General features: G+C 35.9%; 1 protein-coding gene across 7 annotated transcripts in view; it reads right to left on the reverse strand.

The window, feature by feature from the left end:
* HNRNPC (heterogeneous nuclear ribonucleoprotein C) overlaps window positions 1-12416 on the reverse strand; it is a 54315-nt gene extending 41899 nt beyond the window's left edge. For 3 of the 7 annotated variants that reach the window (XM_054565666.1, XM_054565665.1, XM_054565664.1), the window contains exon 1: window positions 8952-9123. The gene's annotated coding sequence lies outside the window, so the exon portion shown is untranslated. The other 4 variants (XM_054565661.1, XM_054565663.1, XM_054565660.1 and 1 more) reach the window with 4 other exon arrangements.
* Between the last annotated feature and the right edge of the window lie 775 nt (window positions 12417-13191).

Genomic DNA, 13191 nt, shown 5'->3' on the forward strand with positions numbered 1-13191 from the left:
TGAAGAGTAGGTGGAATTCAATTATATCTGTTTTAAAAAGTCCATTTTTCTTTTAATATTTTAAAAATTTGAGCAGGGCATCAGAAAAGTTAATCATGCTAACTAGACTTTTTGAGTGATTTGACTTCTGAGCTGTGGACATTGATCCCAATCTTGACTTTTACTCCCTAGTTTCCTATTTTACAGCAACATTTAGAATATATCTATTCCTCTAAGAATTTTTTGATATGTAACAGCTATTATCTGATTATTGAAGCATAATTCAGGACACAGTTCTAGAAGTGGGAGAAGATATTCTCAGAAACACCAATGATTCAGTTTCATAGTCGTGGATAAGTAGCAAAGAGTTAACAGTGAACTGCTAAGATTCTTATTATGGGCTTTGTGTGGTCAAAATTTGTGCTTCTCCTAATTTATAATTTTCATGTCCAATTATTTACTTCCTATACTTATTCAAGTTCCAATAAATGTTTAACTATACAGTACTAAAATAAAAGAAATCTTAAAAAAAAAACAAACAACAAAACAGAAAGCAAACATAGCAATTTAGGTGGAAGATATATAGGAATTCATTATAGTGTTTTCTGTATTTAGATATTTTCTTTAAATAGTTGGGGAAAAGAAAAAATAGTCATAAGCATTACAGTCACAGCCACAGCTTGAACTGCAAGATTATTTTTCAAATGTGAATCTTTCCAGCTATCATTTTATCACCAAGAAATTATAAATGGTCACATTTTACCAGGTACTGTATTTGATTTGCGAAGAACATTCAAAATACACATATTTCAATACGGTACATACTCCTGATTACTAGCTTAAGTGCCATTACCATTTATCCACCTGCCTATTTGAAATTACTTAATTCTACCTGTTATTTGGGGAAAGTCATGAGTTCAAATTTTGCATATAAAGTGGTCATTTTTTTATAGTGTACATTATTATTTCATATTTACACAAAACATGGCTACACTATGATCCTCAACTTCTCCTCATCCAAATGTCAAAAACATCTTGCCAGAAAGTCCACCAAAATTTCTAATTCCTAAGTAATCAATAAAAAGGAGCAAAGTGGAATGGACCAGTGCTTCTCTTTAAATGTGCCCATAATAATTCCAGGATAAGGCATGAAATTCTGTTTTTCTATGAAGCTTCCAGATGATGACGATGATGATGACGATGATGATGCTGGACCACAAACCATATTCTGAACAGCAAAAATCAACAATACTTATGCACAACATTTTATTTTCTTATTATCTTGTAGAAAGCTTCAATATTATCAATAAACTCGTTAAAACTGAACATTCAGTTCCAACAATGTATACTTGTCAAAGTCTTCCATGGTGCCTTGGAAACATGTTTGAAAAATCAGGATTTTTTCGGGTATTACAAATGTAGTATTATGCTTTCTTGCTATGTAACAGCCAAATGGGACTGGGGAAGCACCCAGCTAACAAATCAAGTATTTACATTAACGGTTCCACAATACACATGCATAGTGACTAAATGTAACACACACTATAAACAATCTCATGTCAATTAAGGTCAGGTTTTGTCACTGAGTCTATCAAACTAATGAAAAGCTTTGTTGACATGTATTTTTAAATTTCTTAATTGTGAATTAAAGATTTTGGACAAGTACAGCAAAAATTTTTATAAGGAGCTCTGACCAGCTTGGCTCAGTTGGGCATTGCCCTGCAAAGCCAAAGGTTGCCGGTTTGATTCCCAGTCAGGGCACAGGTGGCAGGTCCCTGACTGATGTTTCTCTCCCTCTCTTCCTCCCCTTCTCTAAAAATAAAAATATTAAGACGTAAATCTAACTTAAACCACTGCATTTTCCATCACTCAGACCTAAGCAGCCAAAACATTATGTTCTGAACTTGAGAACTGAACAGTAAAATGGACATATAAGAGAATCCCATCTTTCGTTATCCTGAACTTTATCAACCAATGGAAGACAATACCAAAAGTCTCACTTTTTAAAAATTGATTTTACAACAAGAGAAACATCGATTTGTTGTTCCACTTATTTATGCACTCATTGGTTGCTTCTTGTATGCGCCCTGCCTGGAGATCAAACTCTCAACCTTGGCGTATCAGAGCAATACTCTAACTGAGCTACTTGGCTAGGGGTTCTCGCTCAATTATTTAAAAACTTACATCTAGTAAAAAAACAAAACAAAAACCCCGTATTCGAGAAAGGACTAAGTAAAAAACATGTAAGCAAAAAACCACCATCAACCATGTTACCATTCCCACAGAAATAAAACACTATTGGGAATGCCATGCTTAGTTCTCAAAATACTACTTTAGGCTTAAAATATATTAATTAAATGTTGAGTTTTTGCTGTGTAATGATTGTGGTTATCTTTTTAAGTTCTTATCTTTCACAAATACATATTGAAATACTGATGAAATATATCAAGGATTTACTTCAAAATATGAGGGGGAGGGAAGGGTAGATGTAGGTATAGATGAAACATTACCCAAGGATTATTAAAGAGTGGAAAAATTCCCTCTTTTGTTTATGTTTGAAAATTTTTCACAATAAAATTAAGAGAGCACCAAACATATGCACATGCATATATGAGAATAAAAATTACATGTGAATCTCAAATTACACACAAAAATATACTCAACCTGGTAGCAATTTTTCCTTTACCAAATCTGTTAACTATAAAACATTATTATACCTCAATTTATAACAAACACTACAGACACTGAAATTCAGTATCCAACCCTGAAATACAAGCAAAAGATTCAGGTAATTCACAAAAGTAGATATTAATTATTACTAGTCACTGCCCTGGGCCAACATGGCTCAGTTGGTTAAGAGAGCCATCCCATAAGCCAAAGGGTTGCAGGTTTTATTCCCAGGTAACGGCATGGACAAGGGACAACTAATGTTTCTCTCTCACACCAGTGTTTCTCTTCCCCTCTCCCTCTCCTTTACCCTCTCTCTAAAATCAATGAGCATGTCTTACGGTGAGAATAAAAAATAAAGTTTATTCCCTTCAACTTAAAAAAACATGTATTAGTAGTCACTTAGCGTCTTTTCAGAAAGCAACCTAGATTGAAAAGCTTTCAAAACATGCATGCCCTTGAACAATGATATTTCTGGAGATTAAGTATAAAAAAATAATGGTGTTTACAAAATTTTAGTTTTAGGGTGTTCAAATGTTTATGAAAACTGTTTATTAAGGGAACAATTGTGGGAAACCCTAAGGACTCAACAATAGACTTACAGCTACGTAAAAAAATTGTATTAGTAACATGATACTATGTAGCTATTAAAATTTTAGATCTTATCTACTAACACCTTAGGTTAACGTTACGTTTCTATTAAGTGGGGAAGAAAAATGCTACTAATGTATGACATTAGTTTTTAAAAAGCCTATACATCCAAAAACCCAAACTTTTATTTTTGGCTGGTTGAAGTATGTCCTTTTAATGTGGCTGGTTTGCATTTTCTAAATGTTATATGAACATGCACCCTTCCTTACTTTAAAGGTAAAATAAAGATGGGGTACTTTCTCTTAAAAATCTACATCAGTATTAAGTAATTTGATTAGTCTTCCTTTTGTAAAACTACAACTTAAACCACAAATAAATGTGTACTTCCAATTTAAGAAGCAAACAAGCTTTGAAGGAAAACAGGAAAATTTTTTCTTTGGAAGACACACTTTCCTATCCTCATTTTAGCAATGAAGTTTTTAAAGTTAATACCAAAATAAAAAAAAAATATGTGAAGACGACTATGCTTAAAGAATTAATATAAGGAATGACAGTGCACTATGAATGATTACGGCATTTGCAGAATACAAAATTTTAGTAAGAGGACTAGGAAAAAAATTCCGTTTTAACACGTACTCCACTAAACTATTCCTGTATTTTTATTCCGAACTACTCAGACAACTCCAACACTGGTTCCACGAACCCCCAGAGTTACATCATTTCTAAAATCAATTCAAAAGCCATAGATTAATCTAAATGGGAAACAGGAAGAATATTTCGAACTGGTGAAATTGAAAATCAGATTAGGCAGGAAGGAAAAAGTCACATGTCCATGTAGTCTGTTATGGCTACCTCTTAAAAATAGCTATGCATTCTCACTGAATATAATTTTTAAAAAATGGTTAAAGTTCATGCAAATTTTGATTACAGCCCAATCACATGCAACATAGTAGCCTATGCCCTCAAATGTTAACTCATTTCATCACAGCCAAACCTCTTTTAAGGTGGTTGTTTCTCAACTACCAAAAGTGCTACTAAACGCTATGACAGAGGCCGCAGTTATACTATATATACCCAGAAACTGAAATACTTCTAAAAGTTTTTTAATTAGAAGCAAAATAACATTGTGCTGCTTATTATAGTATCAGTCTTCAAGCACACAGAAGTTTCCTTCCATCTTCCTAAGTCCCTCTCCCTTGCCTAGAGGTAATCAATGCTGTTTCGCATTTTTATCTTTCCAGATATTGCTTTACATTGTTACATAGAAAATAAAAAGTTCTGTAACAGGCGAGCTATTTAAAGAGCTAGTGTACTAGAGGTGGCGGGGGCGGGGCAGGGAAGGACACGCTTGAAGGGCTATGAGGGAAAATAGCACTGACTGGCTTTTGAGTAAGGGCTTAAATTGGACAACCTAACCTTATGAATGTCTGGGGAAGGAAATCCCAAGGAAAGGCTTTGAGATAGGAACACCTAGAGTGTTCAAGACACAGCAAAGAGGCCAGCGTGGCTGGAGAAAAATATACTATTAGTAAGGGAGGAGGGGCACATCGGATCACACAGGGAGGGGGATCTCGTAAATCACAATGAAAATTTTGACTTTAAGGCTGAAATAGGCAGCTACTACGTGAGTTTCAAGCAGAAACTCTTTCAGGCAGTACATTTTTTAATACCTCTTTTCTCTCCCCCCCCGCCCCCGCAAGCACAGCTAACGTTCAAAATTATATTAGTTTCAGGTGTACAACAGTGATTAGACATTTACATAACTTCCAGCATTACATTTAAACAGGATTGATCTAGCTACCACACATTGGTGGGGAGGGGCAAAAGAAAGAAATTTATTGCAACAATGCACAGAAGACAATGGTGGCTTGAAAATGCAGCAAATGGCAGTCTAGGTGGTGAATTCTTGTCATACTTTAAAGGAAAGTCTGACAAGATTTTTTTTACAAGGCCAAAGATGAGATCAAGACAAAAAAGTCAAGGCTAACCAAAGTCTGGCCTAAATGACATGAGAGAAGAAAAGCATGAGTCCCTGTTTTGGACCTTGAAGTTAACATACTTAACATTCAAGAGCCTGACTGGATAGATGAGTGAGTCATTCAAAAGAGAAGTCCAAGCTGGTGATAAAAGCGTGGGGATCATCAGCTTACAGATGATATTTAAAATCATGTGACTGAATGAAATAACCCAGGGAGTGAGAACAAAAGAGAAGGGGAAGTACTGAACAACAGAACACTCCAAGTGGGAGAAGAAACAGAAGAAAAACGTTAAGGTAAAAAATGTTTCAAGGAAGAAAAGTGGCTTGACTGGTTAAGTCACACCAATAGATCAAGTGTGATGAGGACTGAAAAATGACCTCTGGATTTAGCAACATCCCTCCAGGGTCGTTGCTAAAACCCATAAACACGATTATTTCTTTTTAACTAAAAAACTTTTTAAATACATTCACCACCCTAAAAGAAGGCTGTCAAGTCCAAAGATTCTATAAAATTATACTACAAAGCTACACCTACCTAACCTCAATAATTTATCACCTGTCACTTCTTCGTGCCATTTAAAGTGTTGTGAATTAAAATATACAACAATAGCCCTGGGCGCTGTGGCTCAGTGGATAGAGTGCCAGCCAGTGAACTGAAGGGTTGCTGGTTTGATTCCCAGTCAGGGCACATGCCTGGGTTGCGGGCCAGGTCCCTGTGGGGGCGCACTTGAGAGGCAACCACACACAGATGTTTCTCTCCCTCTCTCTAAAAATAAATAAAATCTTTTTAAAAAATCAAATTTTCAACAATATTTAGTTAAAAACCCTTTAAAGATTTTTTTTTTTAATCCGAAGCAATCTTTGGGGGTTACTGAATACTTCACACATGAAGTAATCAGTCTAGTATGATTAAGAGTTGAAATCTGCAGGCTTAACTGTCTGGGCTAAATCCATGCTTCACTATTTATTATGTAATTATTTAAATTCTTTGTTTCAACTTCCACATCTCCAAAATGTGAATATTATTTACATAAGGTTATAATGAAGATTAAATTAACACGGTAAAATGCCCAGATTATTACAACAAAAAGGAAAGAATTCAAGTTCTACTTCATCTTTCCTTTCTATTGGGAAACAATTATATCATGCCTGACACAACAGTTGTTAGAGAAATAACCAGTAATGTCCTATAGCCTGACCAACCTATTCTCTTCAAATTATTTGCTCATTAATACAAAGAAATCTCATTTGAAAAATCAGGGCACATAACCTCAGGCTTAGGATCATTACTTTCTTTAAGAGATTAACTACTCTAATAGGTCTTCTTACTGTACTGCATGTATTTTGTCCTCATCACTAACGCTTCCCAAAAAACAGCCAGAAGGAAATTCCAAAGAAACCAGATCTCTCCACTCTCCCAAGTCTTTCAACAGATAATCTAGATCTTAAACATGGCCTGACTAGGACCTGTACACTATGCTTGGTAGCGTCATATGCATTTTTAGTGACCATTCTCCAGTAAGATTTTTTTGCTGTGAGGCTTGTTTCCCTCATTACCTGCTTTCAGACAAAGTATTCCATTTACAGATCTCAATTTCTACGTCAGTTCCATTAAGTTCTCTTCACTGGCGCCAAACTTGTACCTCCACATTGTAAACCTGGTCCCCCTACCATCACTTCACCCTGTTCTTTCACGCCACGGAACTACCGTATTTTGCCATGTACAATGCAAATTTTTTACCCAAATTTTTGAGGGGAAAAAAAGGATGCACACTATACACGGGTATAATACTCCCGTGTATAATGCACACAAAAATGTGGATGCATATTTTTGCACAAGGGTGCATTAATACACGGCAAAATATGGTAGATTATGAAAGTGCTATTTGTTCACTTTATTTCTCTCCTTAATCGTCTGTAATGCCCAAGATGGCAGGGGACAGTAAATTTTGTTCATCTCTACATGCCTAATTATTTTCAAAATAAGCACTCAAATATTTGAGTAATGAATAAACATCTCAAATGTCCATGAGCATCTCGAAGAACATTGTTTAAATGGCTTCCTCCTACTCTGAATCCTAATTCTTTCATTTACCTAAGAACTATCCTGATCCCAGAAGCTAGAATCCTAGTCATCAGGCCAAATCTCCTACTCCTCATATCACAGCCACCACCACCGCCTCCTAAATTTACCCATCCTCTCTAATCCCAATACCATTGCTTTTGGGATCATTAGTCTCACTTGCAGTTTAGTATTTTCCTTATTTATCACCTACTTCCAATCTCATTCTCCTCTAAGCCATTTCCACACCATCAGAATTACATTTCTAAGAAATATCTAATGTCACCCCCCCAGTTTACAATCTTTCAGTAGCTTACCACTAGTTTCTGGATAAAATAAAACTCCTTGGCATGGCATTAAAACATTTATTTTCTGGCCTTCTCTAAAATTCATTTCAGCTCCCTTTCTCTTAGCATTTCCTGACCTCTTAATAATTAGGTACCCATTTCCGCATGCTTCTATAGGTTCTGTACTTCCCTCTAATCACATGACAAACCCCATTCATCTCACTCTCTCTAGGCCAAGTCCATAAAGAACTATTACACCTTTTGTTTCCCTAGAACCAGAAGAACATGACCCATAAAATAATGCATTCGTAGAATTAGTAATAAACTAAACCTACAGTGAACAGCAGCCACACAATAAAATAGCACAGTAGAAAGAGATTTCATAGAATAGACAGCATTAATAAAACTTGGTCCTGTAAAAGAGAAATTCCCATACCTTTTCCAGATAACCTCAGGAAATTTTACTTTTTCTCATTTCTGTTTTCCTTTGAGGCTGCCTTCAGTGTTCACTTTAACTAGATTTTACCATTTCAGTACGAGTAAGGGAAGTACGTGATTCTAGTACCACAGCACTATGCCTTTAAAAATCATTTTGCCCCAGTTCAAAAATCTATTAAAATTAGTTATTAAAATATTCCAGTGTTGTCAGTAAAACAGTACAGGTTGCAAAAATTCTTAACTCTTTAGCTATCCAAAATCTTATTAATCTCTGCATCACTCCTGTGACTAGACCAAATTCATTCCTTCCTATCACCCTCAGGAACACACTTTATTGTTCAATATCTAGCTGGGCCACAAGACATCACTGAAAGAGATGAACCCTCCATCTTCCCAGATCTGGATACAAAAATTAAAGAAACTTCCCTGCTTTGTGAGGTTAAAAAGCCTTCCTATCCTTTTCTTTAAAAAAAAAACAAAAAACAAAAAAAACCTTCCAGTGAGACAGCATTTTAATATTACAGCAAGCTTGTGGTTTGATTCATGTTAAATTTTAATAAAGTCTCAAAAGAATCCAATCCAAAATTGTTGTCACAAACCCAAGACAGACTACTCTAAATGGTAGAAAATTATTAATTTGCAATGGCAAAAAATTAAAGAACCACTTTGTTGCTAATCATTAAAGCAAGCCATTTCATTAAGTATATGTAAACCAACAGCTGCTTTTTCAAGTATCAAAAAATCTGTCAGCCCAAGTTAACTAGATACTCCTAATTCCATTAGTTTACAAAAAACTGAAGTGGCCTCTGTTGGAAACATCTCTCCAGATACACACACAGGGATTAACCCTAACATTCCCAGAAGCTATCACCTACATCTCATCAACTAAACTTACACTGGTGTATTTCCCAGTCTTCGCAATGAAACCAGTGGACCTCACACCTCTTACCATCACCCAGGAAGGGTGTGCATCTGTTCCGAAGGCCCCCCTGGCTCCAGGTCATCCTGGCTGCTGCTGCTCCAGGCTGGGCATCCATGTTGCTGCAGCTTGTGGTTTGTGAGGGGGAGTGTACAGGAAAAGCAGGATGGGATTTCAAGGGTAACAGGAGGAAGATGGCTTTCTGGGAAAATGCCATCACCATCATAGGTGTTAAGTAGTACCACACACATTTTATTGAAGCACAGTTTAAAAATTTAACAAATGAAAGATTAAAAATAAAAAAAACAAAAATAAAAAAATTAAAAATACAGACGTCCAGAGATGCTCTAAAACAGTTAAGTTAAAGATCAGGAAAAATAAGATCACAGACTTAAACAGCCAGTAAAATTCTTTCGAGCGTGGGGGAGGGGATGAGGGCAAGGGTGGGGTTGGGAGAGAAAAGGTTTACGTGATCAATCCACTTAAAAATGCTAATGCCTTCACTTTCTCTCCCAAGATGCAAAACTCCAAAGTCAATTAGGAGGCCGGAGAAATTCTTATGAACATTCAGAAAAACTGGATTTTAATCGGGTTAAAAATCATCAGTCATTATCATCATCATCATCACCATCATAAGTATAATAATAATAAATAATAGTAACTAGTAACAACAATAAAAAGGAAATCAGCGGAAAGTCAGGAAAAATGTTAAAAAAAAATTGGAATAACTTACTGTAGCTGAAGATCAAAAAAATCTCACTGTAAAAAAACAAAAATAAAAATAGCCCAGATTAGAAAAACGGGAGGTGCAAAAATGTCAAGTCAGTAAAGTTCATTTCTTTTCTCTTTCCAAAAGCAGTTTCCACAAAAACCGCAAGGGTAAAGTTCTCAGTAGCAGACAAGCAAAGCCCTTTCCACATCATCAATCAATCTTAAAAATACACGAGGAAGTAGAGAGGTCAGTTTATGAGAGGCTAAAAGACTCCTCCTCTAACCCAACTGCTGCAGAAAAATAGAAATAGAAATTTTAAAAATTACATCTTAAATCCAAGTCCCGTTTTTGGAAACAATTAAAAAAAAACACCTGTAAATTTGCAGTAGTGCACACCAAGTTGCATTATGTTTAAAATGGGTTTTGGGGGTTTTTTGGGGGGTTTTTGGGGGTTTTTTTTTTTTTAAATAAAATCAGTTTGGAATGGGAATGTGTGTGTTCTGGAAGGGTGGGGAAGGGAGGTTAAAAATCAAAGCTGAGCTCCAGTGAGTAGGGATGGGGTTCGCCTTGCTGCCCTGTGAAAGGAGAAGGGACAGATTGAGTCAGAGTTCCTCAGAAATGTTGTGCCCTAAACCCCGAGACAGAAACTTCTGTCCATTGCATCTAACACATTTTGGTAAGGCATGACATTCACTGGGATGGGGAGAGCCTCTACAGAATCACCTCTACCAGGGACTGTCTCCACAATTCTTCAAAATCAGTAAGTAGATAACTAAAATTAAAATATGCACATGTATTCCCTCCTTCAGGGTCTCATATAAGGTCTAAATTCAAACATTCATCTTGATAACGAGTTTGGACAAGGGAAATACAGAAAAATCAGGCCAACAGAAATAAAGTAGTAAGCAAATTTCATATCAAGATTAATGAAGGTAAGCAAATTCATGGGTTTTTAAATTTTAAGTCCATGTAGTTTTTCCTACAATACAGAATGAAGGAAAATGGTCTACCATGAAGATGCCTAAGGTAACATCTAGTCTCAAAACCAGTCAGTCAACAAACCACAAAACCTGAAAGGTTCTACAGTAACGAGTAAGGATGCCTTAAACAAGGAGCACATTATCCCACTCACTGAATGAAAAACCAAAGATGAAAGAAAAAAATAAATTTTATGGCTACTGAATATTTAATGCCATTAAAGCATTTGAAAAATTATGCTTCTTAAAAAATTTGTTTCTGTGGTACCACTGTATTTATATACTAGTGTATCTGGCTAATTCCAAGAATGAATTCTAAGTCAACATTCACAACAGATTTACTGTGTGCCATCAGTGAAAATAAGATTTACTATTAGACTGTAGGTCTTTGAGTAAGTAAGAACGAACTACCTGCACTCACATTTCAATATTCAACCATAAGGTTTTATTCTCATCTCCAAATGTCAGTGAACTAAAAAATTTTAAGCTGAGCCCTGACTGGTATGGCTCAGTAGGCTGGGCTCATCCCGCAAAGCAAAAAGTAATAGCTTGATCCCCAGTCAGGGCACATGCCTAGGCTGTGGGTTTGGTCCCTGGTTAGGGGATGGTCCCTGTTCAGGCCATGTACAAGAGGCAACATCATCAACGCTTTTCTCCTTCTTTCTCCTCCCTTCGCCCTCTAAAAATAAATAAATAAAGCTGAATTTAAAGTGTTCCACGAATCAATTATATATAAGTAACTACAGCAAGGGAACAGATACTGTAACTCTAAAATTTTAACTATAACATTTTTTAAAACAGACCAGTTTAGGCATGACATGTAAGTTACTTTTACACTTGGATTGATGTGTTATGTTGGACAAATGTACAAACTACAGAAAAAGTTGTAGAAAATGTACATTCTTTTGAATGTTATCTCCTTCAAGTCAGTGTTTGGAATGTAGAGTCAACTGTCTTTTTTTGGAGTCAGCCTGAACCAGGTTCTTAAAATTTTCGTAATATGTGAAGTCACATTGTGGCGCATCTACAAACAAATCCTTTGCACATGTGTCACAAGACATAAACTTAAAAAGCAATTAATATTAAAAAAAAGACAACTTTCAAAGTCAGGATGTCTCCCACGATGTTATAATAAACTAATGAGCTATCACTCATTTAAAAAAAAACAAAAAAACAACCCAACTACTACTTGCCCTGGCCGGGTGGCTCTGTTATTTGGAGCAACATCCCTTACACCTACAGGCTGCAGGTATGGTTCCTGGTCAGGGCACATACCTAGGGTTTCAGGATCAATCCCTGCAGGGGTGCATACGGGAGGCAACCAATCGATGCTTCTCTCTCCCCCTTCCTGTCTCTCTAAAAATCAATTAAAAACATATCCTTGGGTGAGGGTGGAAAAAAACGAAAAAACTACCTTAGGAGGTAATTTCAATGCTTCGTAAATAACAACATACCTAAGTTACACTGTACTTTGACAACCCTCTGGGAGGTTTGGTTCCCTTCTTAAAGGGGTATTCTCAAAGGGAGGCCTGCCAACTAGTATCACATGGCACTTATTAGAAATGCAAATTCTCAGGGCCTACTTCAGACTGACTTAATTAGAAACTATGGGGCTAGAGAGCCCAGAATGTTTTAACTAGCCCTCTTGCTGATTCTGATGTCGGCTCATGTTTAAGAACTGTGAAGAGTTTAATGAGGAACCTCTATTAACCTAAAGATCAATTCTTTATAAACAAAGAGCCTTATCCTTCCAGTATACTGACAGCAGGTTTGTGCACCAAGGCTTTGTTGTGTGTTCCTGACACTATTTAAAGTAAACCCAAGAAAACTATAACCTATCATTGTAAATACACCAAGAAAATAGTAATCTTTTTCCATTATTTTAAACCTCAAATTTCCAGTATCTAAGAGAACACATACAGTTATGGTAACATCTCATAGTTCTGGTTTTCACCAGTCCATTGAATTCTCTAGTAAATTTAATCATATAAAACCATAATCTTCCCTGATCCAAATGAGAGTGAATGCATATATATATATTTTAAGTATGAGCAAATACTTACAAAAGTGTTCCCAAAGACAACTACTAATAAAATTAAAGACTGAAATACTTTTATTAAAGGCAGTTAATATTAATTGGTATTTAAAAAACTGCTTTTAATAGCAAAGCTATTTCCTTATCTCTTCCAGCTTTCTGGCAACAAACGAGTTACAGAAACCAGAAATTAAAAGAGAAGCTGCTTAGATTTCTATTTTAATTTATGTCTACAACTCATTTGCGTCAGATATATATATCAGATATCTCCCTTTCCCTCCGCCCCCATCTCTAAAATCCAGAAACTTTAACTCATTTGCCTGACACAAGTAATAATCAGCAGGGGAGGAATAAATCCAGTTCTCTTAACGCGCAGCCCAAGGTTCCTTCAACTGTTACACTCCCAATTAACATTTCACAATTTCACTAGTTAAAATAATCTTTAAGATAAGAATAACTACCTATTTTGGAGTTTTATTCTTTGCTGGTTTCTAACAGCAATTTCATCCAAAACAAGGTTGCACGCTATCTGAAAGATTTTTTTAC

This window comes from Pteronotus mesoamericanus, unplaced genomic scaffold, assembly GCF_021234165.1.
Source record: "Pteronotus mesoamericanus isolate MK-2021 breed Mesoamerican mustached bat unplaced genomic scaffold, CSHL_Meso_final contig_164, whole genome shotgun sequence".
Taxonomy (NCBI): Eukaryota; Metazoa; Chordata; class Mammalia; order Chiroptera; family Mormoopidae; genus Pteronotus; species Pteronotus mesoamericanus.